This window comes from Fukomys damarensis, unplaced genomic scaffold (genome assembly GCF_012274545.1).
Source record: "Fukomys damarensis isolate Sample0158 unplaced genomic scaffold, DMR_v1.0_HiC HiC_scaffold_17, whole genome shotgun sequence".
In the NCBI taxonomy this organism is placed as follows: domain Eukaryota; kingdom Metazoa; phylum Chordata; class Mammalia; order Rodentia; family Bathyergidae; genus Fukomys; species Fukomys damarensis.
Window position 1 is genome coordinate 30,764,351 of NW_022900929.1, and position 10,254 is coordinate 30,774,604.

Sequence of the window (10,254 nt, forward strand, 5' to 3'; positions counted from 1 at the left end):
TTTTTTTTTTTTTGATTCTTTCAACCCTCTAGATTTTATCTATCGTATTTTGTTCTATTAGAAAGAAAGCTATTTTCAAAATGCTTATTTATAATTTACTGAAAGTTTACAATAATGAAGTCCTTATGTGTTAACACAAAAAGCATGGTTTAAAGAAAATAAGCATAAAGGGCTGTAAGTATACATCTAATCAGAACAGTGCCGTTGCTTTATATTTTTACCAGTTTTACTGCCTGGTTTAAAACAAGTCCACTGGATCCTCCTGTGGACGTCTGCATTCCATCTCCCGCCAGATGGTGTTTTGGTCCGAACCTAGGAAGGAATCTGGGCTTGTGCAGATATGTACTGGATGGGGAGAAGCTTCTAATTAAACTTTTCATTTAGAGAAAATTGTAGATTCGCATGCGGATGGTGGGGCGGTCGCCGAGAGGCCCACACACCCCTCGCCCGCTTCCACGCTGACTGCAGCGTCCTGCCCAAGGGCAACACCGTAGCAGCCTAGGCACCGAGGAGGACGAACTCGGACAATTTCTGCCACCACCAGGCTGGTCCTGTCGCCCTCCGCGTTAGGCTCACACCTCCTCCGCTTCCGCAGCCAGGAGCTGCTCTCACCGCCTGCAGCCCCGCCGTTTTAGAAATATTGTGTGCACGTTGTAACTTTCTGGGACTGGCTGTGTTCACACGGCACAGTTCTCCAGAGAGCTATGCGGGTCGCTGTGTGCATTCGCGGCCCCTTCTGTTTGCAACACATGCCGTTTACAGACACCTCAGGGAGTGGGTCCATGTGCATAATGCAGCTGCGTTTCTTTTCTGTTTTTTGTTTTTTCCTTAATCCCCTTTCTCTTCCTTCCTCCTTCCCTCCTCCAAATCCCCTTTCCCGCTTTCATTGTTGATCTTATTGATGAGAGGAGAGTGAAAGGAGGAGGGGAAATGAGTAAAGACTTGAGACGTAGAGAAACTTCACAGCCTCAGTGAATCGTTCCTCCTCCTGCTCCTCCTGCTCCGCCTGCTCCTCCGGCTCCTCCTGCTCCTCCTGTTCCTCCTGATCCTCCTCCTCTGCTGAGTATTATTCAGTGGCATACACCTAGCTCGGTTGGCTCTGAAAGACGTCTGGGTTCTTTCCAGTGCTCTATTCTTATGATTAAACTGCTAAGCACACTCATGTGCAGGTTTCTGTGGGAGCTGCTGAGTCATAGGGCATTGCATTTTAGTTTTCTGGAAATGGCCAGACTCGGCTCCAGAGTGGCAGCACCCTTGTGATTCCCAACTGCAGTGGGCAGTGATTACATCCCTGTCACCCTCACCTACACTCTTTGCCGTCAGGAGTTTTGTGATAACAGCATGCGCGTGTCCCATTCTGGGTGTGACTGGCATCTGCCCTGTGGCTGAGGACACCATGAAACGGCCAGTCCTGAACTCTATCTGTTTTTAAATTGCATTGTTCATTATTGTTGAGTGTAGAGGATTTTTTGATATGATTTTTACTAACTAGATATATGGCTTTCAAATATTTATTTCCAGTCTATAGCTTTTTAAAAATTCTCTAAACATGATATTTGGCACAGAAAAATGTTCTTCACTTTGATGGGATCAATCTTATCAATGTCATTTTTATGAATTCTTTGCAAAGTATCACAATCTCCTTGCACTTTTACCTTTTCTTCTACATGACTTTTCGGTTTTGCATTTTATGGTGAAGTCTGTGATCTGCTTTGGTTTAGCTACTTGGGTACGTAATTATTTCAGTATTAATTTTTGCATGGTTTCATATATGATATAGGTTAAACTATTTCTGTTGTGTGTCTTGCTAAGCTACCCTATTCCTTGTACTTTGACTAAAACATCAGACTTTGGTTAGGATGACTATTTGTCTATTCTGGCACCATCTTTAGACCAGGGCAGAGAGACCAAAAGAGAATTCAGGGAACTCACTTCAGCTGAGCTTTCCAATTCTTGCCAGGTTTGTTTTAATATCATTCATGGCTTTTTTGGATAGTTTGCACATTTAAAAGGAAAGGGTTGCGGAAAACACATCTATTCTATTGCCCAAAAAGGACGTCACAGAATCAAGGATAATTTGAAAATAATTTTTTAGAAATATATGCAGTTGTCTTTTTCCCATTACTTTTTTTTTAAGGAAAGATGAGTCCAAGTAAAATAACCCATTTGACAAATAACTTAGTGATAGGACATGTAAGATAGAATGATTAATATTTTTACTTCAGGTATCTATTATATTTTAGTCCAAATTATTTCACTAAGTGCTTATCTAAAGAGTAAAAATCCATTATTCTTCAACAGTGTGTTTCTTAAATTTTCTTCTTTGTGCCCCTTAGATAGGAAAACGTTAATTTGAATTTATGAAATTAATAGATAAAAGAAAACTGGATATAAAAATGTAATAATTTGAGCAGGATTTGCTCATTTGAGAGTTTGTGCCATTCAGCAACTGGCTTCTGGTTAGCTTTTAGTCAATATGACCAGGCTTATGCTGATTCTTACCCAGTAATTGCATTCAATGCTTTATGCTATAAAGCTGATATTATCAGCAAAGCTAGGAAACTTTTAAATGATTGTTGTAATTGTGGCAAACCATAAATTTTTGACATTTATACTTATCTTTTAATAAAATTGTGATGTGAGTACGCATTTAAAAGGTAAGGAAATGCTTCGATGCAAAATGTCATGTTGCTGTCATGAAAGAGATCAGCACTGAATGAAATTCTCTGAAGACAGCAGCCATGATGCATCAGGTTGCAATTTAACTCTGACATATAGCCTTCCAATGGCACTTTAATTTTATTTCTGAAGTGATAAAATATTATCTATATATACTAGGACCTTTTCCCAAGACCTTGGAATTCTGTACCCCATTTTATATTTGTCAAAGCAAATTTCTTTCCATGATTTTAATCATAGCCCAGGTTTACCCAAGAGGGAAGAGGAATGATATAATAATCAATAGGCACCTCTGTTCCCACAGTATAATTATAAAAGTCCCTGGTATTTATGTTCACATAAAGAGAGAAACCTTTGCAATGCTCCCTGAGGAAACATTCAAAACAAAGGAAGCACAGGGTGAAACAAAGTGCTGCAGAGGAAACAAAGACAAGAAGCAAGGCGAGCTGAGGCGAAGACTCCCACAGAAACAGGAAAGAGATCAGGGATTTGATGATGTTCACCTTCAAACCCGGAAGGGAACCAGGAATCAAACCTGGGCTACAGAGCACTGAGAGGGAGGACAGGAAGACAGATTGGATGAAGAGCAGCATGCTGAGGACACACTAAAGTCACATATGGGCAGAGAAGTGTTCTCCTTGGGGCGACTTTGCCTGGAGCCAGGCCCAGGGTATGCTGCCGAGGGACTACTCCCCGCTCACACTCCTACGAGAAGCACTGGCAGAGAGCATTTGAAGCTCAGCTTCTCCTGGTCTGTTTCCTTAGAAGACACTCAAGGTTTTTGGCGACGTGGGCCAGTCTCCCCTGATCCAAGGCCAGCTTTCCACAGTCCCCATCTGTGCAATGGACCTGACCCTACCCTGAGGGCCATGAACAGAATTTGTAGAAGTCAGGTTGGTTCACAACCTGATTACACAGAAGTCTACGCTTTTACCTTCAATAAGTAACTTCACTTCACCCAGTGAAGAGCAAATGGGGTGATTAGAGAGCTTGAGCTTTCGAAAGGAGCCTCCATGCCCTCCCTCATGCCCAGGCCCTCGGTCCCAAGGTCAGTGGAGACCTAGTGAGAGGGTCAGCCTCCTCACTCAGCAAGGAGTGGATGCCACCAACACTGCTAAGAAAATAAGCAAAAGAAGACTTTTTTAGAGTTGGGGAGTTCTTTCTAAGTACAATGCAGATCAAATAAAAGTGAAATTGAAAATTGATAATAGTAACCAGCAGCCAGTGCTTCTCCTATTCTTAAATACAGCAGCAGCATTGTGAGACTGAGGACCAAAAACAGAGATGGGTGTGGACTCTCCCAAGGTGATCATGTGCTGGAGCTTGCTCCCTGGCGTGGAGAGCTTCTGGGGATCGTTGAGCACAGGCCTTAGATCACTGGTCCCACACCCGCAGGGCTGATCTGTGTGTCCCCTGAGCCCTCCTCAGAAGTCAGGAAAGACTCGTTACAGAGGGAGAGGCCTGGCCCCTTCCTGGCTCACTGCATGCTCTCTCCGACCCACCATGGTACCATCCACCATGAACCCTTTCTAGAGTGAAGTCAGCACTACTGCTGTGTCCTGGAACCTCCAACTATGAGCTCAGAAAACCTGTTTGCTTTATAAAGTACTGAGCCTCTGGATTTTTTACAGCAATGAAAGTGGGATTAATCTAAAGCGTCACCTTTATATTATGATCCCTTAAAAGTCTAAATTCCCAGCGACTGGAAGAACAGGCAGCCACCAGCAGTGCCTACCGCAGTGTCATGGTCCAATGGTGGCGCACCAGAAGGAGAATAGGGGAATTTATTCCACCCTTTGAAGCTCAAATACTGTGAGAAATGCATATGTATTGTGTATGGATTTTCAAGCACTGATTTTGTATACAAATTAGAGAACCCCTATATTTTTGTGCACTGTTTTTTTCTTATCCATGAACTGAGCAGTGAACAAGAAAGAGTATGTTTGTGCCCGTCAGCTTCCTGTCACGATGACACAACACCTGACAGGCACACCTTAAAAAAGAGATTCATTCTGCGTCAGGATTCAGGGACGCAGGTCCTGCCTGGTCCAAGGCAGCGTGGTGAGGGGCTTGGCAGAGAAAGGCTATGAACCCCACAGTGGCCAGAAAGCAGGGCAGGAGGCAGAGCCAGAGAGGGAGGGGCCAGAACCTGATGCAGTCCCCAAGGCCATGCTTCTGTGATGCACAGACACACCCGGAAGTGTCCCCTAGCAGTTCCCTAGGCAGCTCCAAGCCGGTCAGTGACACAGTTAAACTCAGCCATCACCGCACCTCAAAGCTGGACAGAGCCATATTCCAGACCACTGTCACTGTCTCGGGACAGATGGAGACGAAGGGCCAGGGCCAGCGTCTGCAGGTGCGGACCCCTGTTCTCTTTGTGTTCTGTGAGGACACAAATTGCTTACTCCCACAGTGAACCCTGAACTCACCTGAGGGACCTCTGGGCTCTCTTCTTCCGATCTGGCAGGGGAAGCCCGACAGTGACTTCTAGAGGGACATAGGCACGCTGGGCTCCAGTACAGTGAGCCGTGAGAAGTTACAGAAGGCGGCTGATTCCTAGAAAATCATAAGCAAGTCTTTTAAGGTAGCTCACTTCTTGCATGCTTTCATCATTCCATCGTCAAGCATGCCTTTTCCTTCAGAGCTATACCCTCACCGACTTTTCCTTTCGTAAAGTAGGAAGAGACCGTTATTTACCTCACTCCACCTCCCTTCTCCATGACACGCTGGGCTCGTCAGGTGTCCCAGCAGTTCAGGCAGCATAACAGATGAGGCCCAGGCCAAGCCCCACCTACAGGCTCCAGGCAGTGGGAAGAAGCTCCTGGAGACAAAGACAGAGGGCAGTGAAATGACTTCTGGGAAGCTGCAGCACCACTCTTCTCCTCGTCTTCAGGACTCCTGAACCACACAGAGGTTCCTGAGCCCCAGGGTGCACTGTGCTCCACTGTCCCAGCCGCACCCACAGGCTGTGATGGTGCAGGGTGGGATCGGGCCTCAGTGCTTTCCCAGTCCATGGTGGAAGATTGTCCTGCTATGGGATCACGACCTCCCACCAGAGCCGAGACCCAGAGTCCAACTGCTGCTGAAGAGAAGGTGAACAAAGGAGAGCCTGGGGGATACCATCAGCTCTGCCATAGGGACCCTCTGCTCATTCAACCCACTGGTTCCTCTGAGATCATGAATTCTGAACTAGAACTGGGAGAAGATGAGATCTCAAGACCTGAATCTGACCTGACCTTCCTTCCTGCAGCTCAGAAGCACACAGAAGACACACAGCTGCCTGTTGGAAGAAAACCAGAGCTGGCTTAGCCCTCCGTGGGCTCCTCATCTGGAACAACCTCTTTGGACTTTGTTCATGTATCCCCTGGTCCTTGATTTCATCCAACTCCTGGAAATGTGGCTCTCTGGGAGTGCATTAGGTAATTCATGCCTATAACAGAGTACATTGGCCAAGCTCTAGGTCAACAGATAAGTGTATGGCCACAAGTCCAGTCCTTAACAGTCCCACTTTCCATTTGTGTTTTCTGTGTTCATTCCATCTCTTCCCCAGGCAACCCTCCAGCAGGGGCCAAAACTGTATTCTTCAACCAGAGGACCTGACCAGGTCAGCACCTGCACACCCCACACAGAGCTCTCTGAGCAGCATGGGTCACTGGAGTGACTGTACCTGGGACTCATAATGCCCAGCCCCAGTTATTCATCCTGCAGGAAGTATAACTCTGCCCACCCACTGCCAAGTGTCCACAGTGCTTCCTGCTAGAAACTTGGGTGTTGGGATAGAACCTGGAACCTTGTGCATGAAAGATACGTTCTCTATGGCTGAGCTACATCCCAGTCCTAGGAGGTATAAACGAACAACTCTAGTCTTGATATCATTGCACATGTCCTTAGAAAGGTTGATGTTGTCTTCCAGTGCCCCCAAAGTCTAGGCATGACCCAGAGCTACCTCCTCAAGGCTAGAATGTTTTGTACCTTTCTAAAAGTGGCAGCATAGAGGCCTTTGGACAAAGAAGGAGTTAAGGGATCAATTCACAGAGGCAATGTCACCACTCTGGACTTCTAGAAATACTGCCTTGCTGAGACCAGCCAATATGCAGATGTAAGAAATCAGTTGAGCCACTAATTTTTTATATGACTGATACAATGTGCTAGGTAAGAAGAGCTAACTGACACAGGAGGTGATGCAAGGAAGGACAGGCAGTGAATGGAGAGGGAAGCAGGCCCCCATGCACAGGAGAAGTTAAGCATTGCTGGGAGTAGGCAGACCTGTGATGAGCCAGACCCGAAACAGCCCCAGAACTCTTGTAAGTTGAGAGTGAGCTTCCTATGTTCCCTCATCTGTGTTTTATTTTGTGGTTTATACTTTGAGTTTTCATGTGAGAGACACCATGATATTTAAGCTTGTGTTTTGATTTATTTTGCTTAACATTATGGTCTCAGGGGCACATACTTCCCTACACATGACTCCAGCATATCCTGTAGGAAATGAGGTAGGGAGTGGGTAGAAGGGCATAAACAAAGAATTAAGATGTGTTGTGTCCATGGACCAACTCCCCAAAGGGAACATAATCATTAATTCTGCAAAAGTGTAAAAACAAAACAGTGAAAATTAGACAAAACAAATGGTAAAGCAAATGAGGCAAAATGTTAATAGGCAATGAATATAGAAAGAAGGGCCCCTGACACTCTTTCATCATATGTAGAACTTTGTATATCTAAAATTATATCAAAAAAATTTTTCAATGAAAAATTGTCAACTAAAAATCAGGCGATGGGATCATGGGTGCTGTATAATCATCAGTGGATGAAGGCACTGATGTGTTGATAGCTGAGCTTCAGGGACGGGCCCTGGCTGGAAAGGGGAATCCCCCCAAGGGTTGTTACTCTGGATGGGGATCTCCCTCCCAGCTTCTGCCTTCTCTCTGCTTTGCGGCCGCCATGGGTTGAGCATTGTTCCTCCGCCAGGCCCCTCCGCCACGCTGTTGCCTTGGAACGGCTGACCATAGACTGAAACCATGAGCCAAAACAACCTGTCCGCCTTCAAGCTGCAGGTGTCTGTTTGTTCCTACAAAGTGTTTGTTCCTACAAAGAGAAAGTGATTAACACAGACAGTGCTGGATACTCAAGAGTATCCTACCTAAGGTAGCAGGAAGCGGAACGATACTTCCATCCTCCCACTACACGTTGGTTGAGGGTGCCGGTGTCCTAGAGGACTGACTTCCCTACAAATGGGCCTTCCCCAAGAAGAACACAAGCATGCATTCGTGCTTTTGGAGTGGCAGGAACAGGAGCCAGGAGCGAAGGGCACATGCGTGGCATGGGCCAACCCAGCTGTCATCCCCAGAGAGTTCACAGGTATAGTCCCTTGGGATGCCTGAAACAGACACTCTGGTCACAGCTTGCTTCCTGATGGAGAAGCCAGAAAGGACCCAGGGGTGTTTGACCTGCTCCATGGACACGGTGAGCGAAGGAATGAGAAGCCCAGATATTTTTAGTTGGAAGCAGTTTTCTTTTACGTCTGTTGAGCAAGCAGCCCACCAGGCTTTCCCCTAGCCTTTCTTTGCACTCTGGAACTGCCAAGTCCACAGATGGCTGGAAAGCTGGAATTTCAAATCACAACCAAGGCCCTGAACTGAAGACATATCTCACCCCACCAAAGGGGACCTGCCAGGCTTTGAGCTGCAAGGGCCGCGAGCAGCACCCAGAAGCCAGGCATCACGTGGTGCACTACAGACAGCTAGGAGAGGAGCTAAATTAAGGAAAAACAATAGCAAACTCAAAGCAGAAGTAACAAAAACGAAATCCAAACTGGAAGTAGTTGATCTTGTTGAGGGCTTCATCAGTCTTAGAACAGAAAACATGTGAATCAAGATTGTCCCTCTTTTTCTTCTTGTCTTCCTTTTTCTTGTTGTTCTTCTCCTTCCTTCTTATCCTCTTCATCCTTTTTATTTTTCTTCTTCTCCTCTCCTTCTTTCTCTTCCTTCTTTTCCTATTCTTCTTCCTTTTCTCTTTGTCTTCTGCTGCCCCCTCCTCCTTTCTGTCCTTCTTCTCCCTCCTCTTCTTTTTCTCTTTCTTCCCCTCCTTCTTCTTTTTCTTCTTTGTCATTATCAAGAACTACAAAGAAGACGGTAGAGCTAATTTAAAATCTGAAACCTGTGGACGAGTAGCATGTCACAGGAGAGGAACACTGGGTGAATTAAACCCAACAGTAAAACTATTTTTACGTGACTGAATAGGCCCAGTCTGCAGGCCCCACTGCCCTCCCAATGCTGGTCACAGTGGACTCAAGGGCCCAATTTCCAGAGCAGGGCAGTGGAGGGGCAGAGTGTGTGGGAAGTGTGACACTTCCTTCCAGAGGCATCCTGGTGTGGCTGGCATCAAAGGTGGTGGCTTCCAGGACCAAAACTAGAGCTTTCTGAGTCTTACTTGAAGGCTCAGGCAAACTTCTCTTCATCTTGGTCTTCTCATCCATACTTTCAGTGGAGAACTCCAAAGTATAAATAATTTAAAGGGCAAAGTAAAAGACAGGTGATAGGAAACAGGGAGATGGACTCTCTGGAGGCGGGAAGGGGACACACGGGAGGTGGCGAGGGCAGGGAGCTGTTTACCGGCTCCCCAAGATGGTGTGGTTCTGTGTCCAGCGTGTAAAGCAAAAGAGAATTTACAGAGATCGAAATCACATCAAGTGTAATGCAGAGGTGAGTGAGCACATCCTCCCAGAGGGTATCCGTGTTTTCTGACAACATGGACACAGCCAACCAGGAGAGGCCAGCAGCAACACTTTGGGCCGACCCTCCCTCAGCTCCACTCCCTCACCACCCGGCGTTTCAGGGCCTGATCTCTTCTTGTGAATGTTTTGGCTTCTATTCAGATTTTTAACACAGCTCACTTCTTACGTTTTGTTTGCTGGAACTTTCATCAATGTCTTACTTCACATAACCCTTTACTTTTCCTTATAAAACTCCCAACCCTTGATATGCATTTACCTACCTCACTGTGGCTATGAATTTCCCAGGGTGACTGCCTATGCACAAAGAAATATCTATCTTGCTATGCTCTATTTTGTCACCCTTTCATTCCCTTAATGTCTCCATGACAGAAATTATGTGAGGGAGTCTGGAAAGGCCCTCTCCTCCAGCCTACTGGTTGTAACTTGCCTCACATCTCCAATAGCATCCCTCCAGGGCTAGAACCCTGCCCTAGACCTTAGCAGATTTAAATGCCAAGTTTTAAAGCCACAATAAAAAGATTTCATCAACACATAAGGTTTATAGCTTTCATGTTTTATAAGTTTTTGAAACATCCTGGGCCTTTTTTGACATATTACACACATTTTGTTTAAGCACATTAATACATGAGATGATTCGAGTAATTGTTCATTTAGATGTAAAATTATGCTCAAAATAAACAGATTCACACTACATTTTGAAAAATTATTTCCACATAATTTACATAAGCTCTTCTCATTTTGGCTTCATTTTTTTCAAATTATCATAACTAATAGGACATAGTATTTTCATCTAAAATTTGAACTGTAGCTATTTCTTGTGATATTTTTCTCAATTATTTACTTTT